The sequence below is a fragment of the Cryptomeria japonica genome, chromosome 3 (genome assembly GCF_030272615.1).
Source record: "Cryptomeria japonica chromosome 3, Sugi_1.0, whole genome shotgun sequence".
Lineage (NCBI taxonomy): Eukaryota > Viridiplantae > Streptophyta > Pinopsida > Cupressales > Cupressaceae > Cryptomeria > Cryptomeria japonica.
The window spans coordinates 619,620,551-619,631,285 of NC_081407.1; positions in this window are offsets into that span (position 1 = coordinate 619,620,551).

Consider the following 10,735-nt stretch of genomic DNA (forward strand, 5'->3'; position numbering starts at 1 on the left):
TTGTTTATCTTATTCGATATTCTAGTTTGTGCTTCGTATTGCTTTGGAATTGCTATATCTTTGATTGCGAATGTGTGGAATGTGTTCTAGATGTTGATGTGTGTCCTTGATTAGTTTGGTTCATGATTTGGATATCCACAAGCAAATATTTCATGTTGATAGTCAGTTATGTTGATGTTCTTGAGCTCCGATAGAGAGATGATGATGATTATAATAATTCAAGTTGTTGTGGTTGTTGTGATGCAATTCACATTGCTTGTGAATGTCTCTAGATCATGTTCTATGCTTTATTGGTGGTCTGCATTGATTATTGTGAGCGCTATTGAATATTTTCCTTGTCTGGTGATGTTCTTTGTGTTATGAGACATTCTTGGTAGTTGTAGTGTGCTGCGGATGATCGAGACGTAATTGTTGGAGGTGTTGCGTGTTTGCGGTATTGATTTGGGTCCAGATTATGTCTTAGCTGACATTGTTTTGATCTGCATGTATTGTTGTAGCGTGTGAGGATATTATTTTGTAATTTGTATTGAGGGTTTAGCCAACCTTGAAATATAGGTTGAAAGTTTGTATAAATATATGTAATAATCATGTAAGATGTATGTCTGCAAGTGTCTGTGTTGTATATGAGAGTGAATGATTGAGTTGGATGTGTCAACAAGTGATTTGATCTTTCGGAAGTGTGAAGGAGAAGAGAAGCGTTGCAGAGAAGACTATGTGCTTAACCGAAACTGTACTCAAGCATATGGAGATGCTATTTTCATAGTTCATGTAATCCGGATTGTAGTCCGAATGTTTTTGTAAGTCAGTGAGACTTCCTGTAAGGCAGTGAGCCTTCCCTTAAGGTTGTAGCCTTTTAGGGTTTCTTATTTTGAGCAGTGAGCTCTAGGTAGTATGCCTGAATGCCTATGCATTCCCATTGTAATATTCACATTTACTCCTAACAGGCTATTATCTCAATGTTGGTAGGTTCCCACCATGATTTTTCCCTTAACCGGGTTTTCCACATCAAAAATATTGGTATTATGTGTGTTATTGATGTGGTGTTGTTTAATGCTTTAACTGTTCATTATCAAATCTGAATTGTGGTTTAAGTTGCAGAAGTTATTGGTGCAAACTGATTCACCCCCCCTCTCAGTTTGTTGCATTGTTGCCAACACCATCTGCTCGAGGTGACTTACCATTGGCAAGGAAACTAATAGTATTTTCAAATTCTTATAGAGAGATGTCCATATCAAGCATCTTAACATCCTCCTTACTAAACTTATTTGGAATCATTCTAAGACAAAATTTCGTTGCCTCAAAGGCTTTATTATTTTGTTATGAGAAAAATAATTGTTGAAATGAGTGAAAATCCTCTTTCATAAAAGTAGGGTCATCAAAAAGATTTCCATTGTCCATGATTTGCTTATTTTTCTTGTTTATATTTAATTAAATTGAAAAATCACTTGGGACCCCTATCATCTTCATGAAGCCAATTCATCTTGGCTCTAATATTTTTACCTTGGAATATGTAGTTCTCTAGCTTTTTGAGAAGAGATTTGGTTCTAGTAAGGCTAGCCTCCAATCGCTTATTAGGATTGTAGTCTTGTAGTTGACCTTGAAGAAAAATCATATCTTAATGTAACAAGTTATCTATCTTGTTTCCATCCAAAGCCTTTTTCTTGCTTAGCACTGTGAGAGTTGAGAAATACAACACCACAGGAGCTCAAAGATCTCTGCAAGCTGAATAACCTGTTACAAGGAGAAGAAAAAAAGCAAATAAGGGAAAGAACAATACACAAAAAATATGCTCAAAAAGGTGAGAGCTCAATATTCACAAAATGTTTAATGTGATAATTATACAAGGAAAAGAAAATTAACCTCTAATAGGTCAAGAAACCCTAAAAGGGAAAACCTAGGCTTGCACATAATAATTAATAAAAAATTAATTATTATGCACCTAATGTTAGCTTAAGTGTAAAAAGAGATAATAGGGAACTTAAAGAATTAAACAAATGTTGTTTAATTAATCAAGTAAAGACCCTATTACTCTAACACCCCCCCTTAAGCTAGACTCAGGGAGAAGCTAAAACCTAGAATAGCTACTGAAAGCAGGAAAGGTGGGTCTCGACAACAAGGCCTGATAATGTACCCAAATACAATGAAATCTCTATGAAATGGAGAAAAAAGAGAAAACCCAGTGGGAAAAAACTCCTCTCCAAAAAGAGATAAAAGAACATGCTGAAAGAAGAAGAAGGAAGGAACGCCTCATAAAGACCCCACAAGGACAACTTCCTTCACCCCAAGCATAGAGAGCAACTAAAGATAGCGCAGTGATGCAAAAGGTTTGATGAAGATGTCTGCAACTTGCGCGGCAGTGGGAATGTACTCCAGAATAAGAGAACCATCCTGAATCAACCGGTGGATAAAATGCATGTGAAGCTTAATGTGCTTCGTCTACTGATGCTCTACCAGGTTGTAGAAAATATGAATAGAACTCTGATTGTCACACCAAAGAATAGTGGGACTATCAGGAGGAAAACCAAACTCAGTCATCAACTGTCGAAGCCATAAGATCCCCTGACTAGCGAGCACAACACCTCGGTACTCAGCCTTTATAGATGATAAAACATGAGCAGTCTGGTTCTTGCAAGACCATGTGATTGGACCTGAGCCAAGATAAAAAACAAAGCCAGAAGTAGACTTTCGATCAGTGACATCACCAGCCCAATCTGAGTCAGTGTAGCCAACAATGTGATGTTCCCCTGATGTGTAGTGAATGCCATGAGAAATAGAGCCCTGAATGTACCACAAAATATGTTTAGCAGCTTGCCAATGACTCTCATGAGGATCATGGGAGAATCGAGAGACAAGGCCAACCACAAAGGAAAGATCGGGATGAGTGTGTGTTAGGTACAACAAACTGCCAACCAACTGCCTGTAAAGTGTAGAATCTACTGAAGGAGTGGGACAAGTAGTAATCAAAACAACCCCTGACTGAAAAGGAGTGGGAGAAGGATTTCAATCAAGCATGCCAAAGTGCCAAAGCATGTCAAGAGAATGCTTCTGCTTGTAAATGTAGATCCCATAAGAAGATTGAATCACCTGAAGACCAAGGAAATAGTGCAGAAGATTGAGATCTGTCATCTCAAACTGGTCCATCAAAACTCTCTGAATATGATGAATCATAGAGGATGAGCTACCTATGATGAGGAGATCATCAACATATAGCACAAGTATCAAGATCACACCCTCAAGAAGCTGAATGTACACTGTGTGATCAAAATGATTGTGGGTGAAACCAGTGGAGAGCAAGAAAGAATCCATCTTCTCATACCAAGCCCAAGGGGCCTGTTTGAGACCATACAATGAATGCCAAAGTATGCAAAGCAAAGAAATGTCCTGCACAAATCCCTGAGGCCGCTCCATATAGATTTCCTCCTGTAGCTCAAGAAGGCACTCTTCACATCCATCTAAAAAATGGGCCATCCCCGAGAAGTTGCAAGAGAGAGTACAAAGCGAATAGAGTTCATCTTGGTGACAGGGGAAAATGTCTTGGAGTAATCAATACCCTCAACCTAAGAGAAACCCTTCACAACAAGATGTACTTTGTACTTATCAATCGAACCATCAACAACATACTTAGTGCAATACAGCCAGCGGCACCTAACCATCTTTCTGCCCTTAGGAAGAGGACAAAGATCCCAAGTATGATTCCTCATCAAAGAAGAATAATCCTCCTCCATAGCACAATCCCACTCAGGGTGTCCTGTAGCCTCTGAAATTTTTTGAGGATAATTGGAAATGGCATGACTCAAAAGACTAGAACCCACAATATGAGAACGAGTGCGATGAGTATCTTAAGGATCACCGAACATAGAGCCTATCGCCTCAACAATAAAGAGAATCCACTTTGGCATCTGAAGTGGAGTAGGTAGAGGTGGGGAGGGTGGATCATCAACACCATCATCAGAATCATCCTCACAGTAGCCAACAAACTGAACATCAAACTGAACATCCCGTCTAAACAGGACCTCTCTAGAATCAGGATCAAACAACCTGTACGCCTTAACATCCTCACAATAGCCAACAAAAATGAGGGGTCGACTCTTTCACTCCATTGATTTCCTCTAAGCATAAAGAATAAAAGCCCATGCCTCACTACCAAACACTCAGAAATAAGAAACATTAGGCTTGTCATGAGACCAAGCCTCCTCAAGAGTCATATGTCGAATCGCCTTGTGAGGCATCCGATTCTAAATATAGTTGGCACAATTGACTGCCTCAGCCCAAAAAGATGAATCCATGGACCTGGACTGAATCATATAATTCACCACCTCCCATAAAGTTATGTTCTTGCGCTCAGCAACACCATTCTACTAAGGGGTGTAGGGAACAGTAAACTGATGCTGCAAACCATGCTCAATGCATAAATCTCTAAAAGCCTGATTCACATACTCCCCCCCATTATCTGTATGTATCCACCGAATAGAACAACCAGACTGCTTCTCTACAAATGTCTTGAAGATTCAAAATGAATCAAAGACATCAGACTTGTACTTAAGAAAGTACACCCATGTGCATCTGGAGAAGTCATCAATAAAAGTGAGTACATACTTGGCCCCAGAAAAAGGAGTGGGAAATGACATGAGATCACTGTGAATCAACTCCAAGGGTTCCAAAGCATGAGGGTCTCTTCCCTTTAGAAAGGGATCTTTGTGATGCTTGCCAAGCACACAACCATGATAAACACCATCAGTGCAGGAAATCTGTGGGAGCCCAAGAACAAGTGCCCGTGTACTCATCTGCTGAAGATATATGTAATTGACATGGCCCAAGCACTCATGCCAAAGCTTAGTCACTAAATCTGCTTGTTCTATAAGAGACGAACTTGCACCTGTAGAGGGCTCAAATCCATCAAATCTATATAGATGAGATGCAGTATCAACACTCCTAGTAGCCACAACCAAATCAGAGTCATGGAGGTCCCGAATAACCACATCATATGGTGAGAACTCAACTGTCTTACCAGAACAAGAATGACAAATCTAATAAATGGACAGGAGGTTCATCAAGATGTTAGGGACAACCAGAACATCCTGCAAAGTACCCCCATCCAAAGAGACAAAACCTGAACCTAAGACTGAAAGCTAAACTGGGTCACCCACTGCAATATGTGAAGTACCATATAGGCAAGAGAAGTAACCAACTACTGAGTGTGAGTCATATGGTGAGAAGCATTGGAATCTAATATCTAAGTGGACCCATAGGTCGAAGCTCGAGCAGTGAGAGCATGACCTTTCCTTGTGGAAGGAGAAGATGCCTGAGGTGAGGAGATGTGATGTTGCTGCATGACTTCCTCTAAAGCCTCTAAGCATTTCCAACACCTAGAAATAGGATGTCCTTCCTTGCCACAAAAACTGCAAGTGTCTCTTGATTTCTTCTTAGTCTTGGAGGAAGACTCACCAGACTGTGAAGATTTTCCATGTTTCAGAGGAAATGGAGGTTTAGAATCAGAGTTAGGAGGTGGCTTGGAGGAATGCTCACTGCTTGCAGAATTCTTCTTTGGCTTTGGTTTCTGCTTTTGCTTCTCCTTAGAGGACTGAGCAACCGGTGCTTTGTTCTTGGACCCTGAGAGCATGTCCAGCTAAGAAAGATGAGACTGATCACGAGACAAATGCTTACAAGAGAAATCAAAGGTAGGCATGGTGAAATGAGCACCCAAGCCATCCATGGTGGAGTAGAAAGCAGAGGTAAAAAACTGAAAATGACCCCAAAGCTTCGAAAGAATCAAGTGAATGCACTCTATGTCTGTTTTGATCTTGCCACATCCCTGGAGAACAGATCTAGTAGTCTTGAACTTGTTCAAAAAATCCTCAATGGTGGGAAAGTAATTAGGTGACAAAGAAACCAACTTTGCCTCAATCTGTAATGCCTGAATCTCATTAACCCTCTGAAAGAGAGACTTAAACTTCAACCACATAGCACGAGGAGTGAGAAACTCATCAAGGTGAAATAGAATACTGTTAGAGACATGCAAAGAGAGAAAACCCATGGCCTCATCCATCTTGTTTCTATACTGAAGAAGCTCATAAGGATGCTACAATAGAGGTTGAACCTCATCCAAACAAGACCACAACCCTCGTGCCCGGAGAAGCCTCATGATGCAGGGCTTCTAGGTGTGATAGTTGTGTGATGTCAATAACTCAACTGAATGATCTGCAATGAAAACTCTGCACCTGTACCTGCTTGTTGGTTTTTTTTTATTATGTGATCTTTCAGAATAGATAGAAGATGTAGAAGGGTTTATTTGTTTTGAGAGTTTTGGTCATCTGGATTTCTGATATAAATGTTAGAAAGTGAGAAAAAAACACCCCCCCACAATAGATAAACCCAAACCCAAGTACATACTGATGAGAAGGATGTAGTGCATAAGCAAAAAAAATTCAAACTAAAATATCATATACCTAATGAAAAATATGAGAAACAAGATCACATATCTGAATAGAGCATGCTGATAGCTTTCCAACGCTTATTCGTTTTTGAAAAATGGAGTCCGCTTGCCCATTCTATGGCCTCGAAAGTGCAAAAAAGAGACCCAACTTTGACTGGAAAAAGTATAGTCAAACAACATAATTGAGAAAAACATCCAACACCATGAGGTCTAGCACGGAACCATCTTTTCGACGCCTATTCATTTTTGAAAAACCAACTCCGTATGCTCAAGATATGGATAAAAAATGAACCCCCCCTTAAAGAGACAAGAGGGTGGAGGTCCAATGGCAGGGGCCTGGCAGTGGTAGCACTCCGACAGCGCTTCAGGGAGAAGCGGTAGAGTGGCAAAGAGGGAGCGGTGGTGGTGGGAAGAGCCAAGGTGGCCGACGGTAGGGAGGAGGGCTTTGATGGGCCGAGCGGCAAGCACTGGCGGCAGGGAGGTGAGCGTCGGTGACTGGAGCAAGAGAAGCCGGTGACGAGAGCAGGAGCCGACGAGGGCCGGAGGGCGGGGCTGGCGGGGGCAGGAGCAGGAGAAGTTGGCGGCAGGAGGAGGAGCCGATGGGGCCTGAGGCCAGCGAGGGCCAGAGGGCAGGGCCAACGGGGGCTAATAGGGGCCCCACGCTAACAAGTCCAGTCGGTCGGACTGCCAGGGGGTACGGGGTACCCGCAAAAGCCCCAAAAAAACTTTCGTTTATTTTTATTTTGCAAAACTTTTTCACCTTTGAATGATTTTTTTTTCAAAAAATCGGCCTGCATGCCATAAAAAGGCAAAAATATATATATTTTTAAATTTCTCAAAGTACGTGTCAGGGTCGTACGACCCGGTACTGAAGAAAAATTACCCCCATATGCTCAGATGTTAAAACTAGGCAAGTTTTATATGAATATAGGGGTTTTTGGGCCTTCTAAGCAAGATGGTGAGGTCCGTTTAGGCCCAAAGTGCTTAGAAAAAAGGCATATCCCTAAGTGCATAAAAAAATTCCTGAAACCCCAAATCCACTTTCAATGCAAAAATTATCAAAAAAAGAACAGATAGTTGTAGATCTGAAGCTTTAATACCATGTGAGAGTTGAGAAATACAACACCACAAGAGCCCAAAGATCTCTGCAAGCTGAATAACCTGTTACAAGGAGAAGCAAGGAAGCAAAAAACAGAAAGAACAATACACATAAAATATGCTCAAAAATATGAGAGCTCAATATTCACAAAATGTGTAATGTGATATTTATACAAGGAGAAGAAAATTAACCTCTAATAGGTTAAGAAACCCTAAAAGGGAAAACCTAGGCTTGCGCATAATAATTAATAAAAGAATTAATTATTATGCACCTAATGTTAGCTTAAGTGTAAAAAGAGATAATAGGAAACTTAAAGAATTAAATAAATGTTGTTTAATTAATCAAGTAAAGACCCAATTAAAAAAATTTCTCCATACAAACATTAGAGAATCCCACATCTTAATATGATTAAGGCTTTTATTCAAGGCTTTGGATAAAGAAATAGTTGTTCTAATGCCTCTAAGGTAGTCCTAATCATGAAGAAAGGAGCAATTAAACTTAAAGGAGTAGGGAAAATGTAACAAGTTCAAAGCAAGCAAAGGTTTCAATGAGAGTGTTCATATATTGAAGTGGGAACAAAAGATACAAGATTTCCAACATGGGCCCCAACGAATGATATATGATTCCTATTCCATTAAAACCATCTAATTGACAATATATCCTCTTATTCATGGATTGATCAAGTTATGGAGAGAGATGAAGCCTTTCCATTATCCAAGAAGTCCACTAAATTTAGTTTCCTTTAATATTAGACTTGAAAACCATATCATCCCCTTTCCATAATGAATCCTTACAATAATTTTTGTCAGTTTTGTATCCAATCATGTTAAAGTCCCTAGTGCCCAAGAATTTTTGGGAGGTTTTCTACCATCCAATTTCATAGGTTAGACCTTTCTCTATGATCATTTGAGGCATAGAGAAATAAAATCCCAAAAACTTCTGAACCAAAAATCAGAGAGACCCATACAAGTCTATTACATGGGGAAGAGCCCCAATGAGAAATATTTTTATGCCATTAGGGGTGTATGAGGATAGTAGTACCTTCTTTGCTTTTTCATGGTCTAGGATAATCATTTTTCATTTCTCCATATGAATTTTAGGACATTATCTACCTAGAATCCAACCACTTTGACCTCTTGTAGGCATACAAAATCAAGATGTAGTCTATTACTACAAAAATCTCTAACCACACACTTCCTATCAATAGACTCCAAACCCCTGACATTCTAGCTAAAAATGTTAAAATTTATTAAGGGTTGGGGGAGATTGTTCTTTTATTTATTATATAATCCATCAAAATGCTTTGGTACCTTATCCTCTTTGCTTTTTTTTGTCAATTTTTTTCTCTAAGCCGAAGTCAAAATTATTACGTCTATCATTAAGTTTCCTTTTTTTATTATCCTCTTTAGCATATGATACTTTATGTACATCAAGAAGGTTATGTTTTTGGGCCTACTCACAATGCATTGTTGCATGACATCACAATTTATTTGCCATAGGCTTTATTGCCTGATTTGAGTTTGGAGTTGTTGACTGGGGCTTATTTTACTATTGCAAATTCAAAATGTTTCATTATTTTTTCTTATTTTTTCTACTTTAGCTTGAATGGATTCCAAGGCTAGTTGTTGGGCATTCTTAGTGCACTGGTGGGTGGCCTTTTATCTTGGTGTAACCTTTGAGGTAGGTTTTCGAGAAATTAATCCCTTAGCATGGATGACCTCAAGTTCTTCATCAAATAGGGGATCTTCTAGTGACAACTAAATGTTTTCTTTCACAGGCATATCATCTTTCTTTCGTCATTAAGAGCATATCCTATGCCCTCAAGGTCTTTTCTATTTCTTCTAGTGGGATCCACTATATGGATAGATTTATTATCCATTGATTGGGGGTTATTACTTGTAATGTATGGAAAAGTAGGGTTTCACAAGTTAAGCCTTGTAAACTAGGAAACTGCCAAACTTTTCATACAACATTAAAGGGAGAACTCAATTGATTCAATGCATGAAAATTGAATGTAGATCAAGTTATTTTTCCTTTGTCTAGTTGGAATTGATTTGAATGTATTTGAATGCTAGATCTAGGGTTAATGATGAATAATTAACATGAAACAACACATGGAATGCAAACTTGGGGTTAAGTCCGAGTAGAAGAAATAGAAGAGCACTTGTGACAACAAGTTTTCCTTGAAAGTATGGGATTGTGTGGAAATTTGCATCATAGTCCCTTATGTCAAATATAGACAGACTAGAATCTTTCAAAATTAGGATGTCACATAGAATCTGTTCCCAAAACCTCATTGGAAATCCTTGGGACTATGGTGATTTTCATCCCGGTCCTCTGACTTTTGCCTTTGCAAAATTCAAATCTAATTGTCATTGTCTCATCTATCAGAATCTTTGTCTGTGGCTCCTAAATCTTTTTCTTGCACATAGAAATAAGGAAAATATTTTTGTCTATGGGGGTTTGGATTAGGTCAAACCTCAAATTTGGAATTGACCCTTGAATTGAATTGAAATGTAATAGAAATGTTGAAGTAAAAGCTTATCTTTTGATGATAAGGCTATATATGAATTTGAAATGCTTGAATTGGAACATGATACCTTGATGAATCTTGCATTGAAGTCTTCATGCCAAGGTTGATAATGTCATGTAGGATGTCTTCATAAATTCTTGATCATGGATGCTACCATGAATAACTGAAATATAAACTCTGACCTCTCCTTCACTACCTTAATGATGCTTGATTGATTTCTCACCTGATTTCACTAGAGTGTAACTGAAATCTTGTAGAGAGATCCCAAAATAAGGGGGTTAGGCTTTCATTAATACCTAACTACAAAAAATATGTTTTAAATTTTGGGGCAGGTCAACACTAGGAATGTTTTCTCACCTTCGAGATGTGACCATTGTGGGGTCCAAATTTGGGCCACTTTTGGGAGGTCTATGGTGCCTAGGTGTCCTGCTCCTACCAATCAAGACTTAGATTTGAACAAGGTCCCACTCAGGTACAAAAGATGTTGAATCTAGGTGGGTGTGAGCATAATTAAAATAGTATCAGGGCATAGGAGGTTGGAACATGAAAGTGAGGCCTAGGTGTGGATGAAAGTGTGCAAGGTCACAATTTACAATGCTACATCTAGCTCCCACTTTAGTGGGAGTATGAGCCTACACTCAAATTTTGAGTAAACTATAGAGTAGCATTT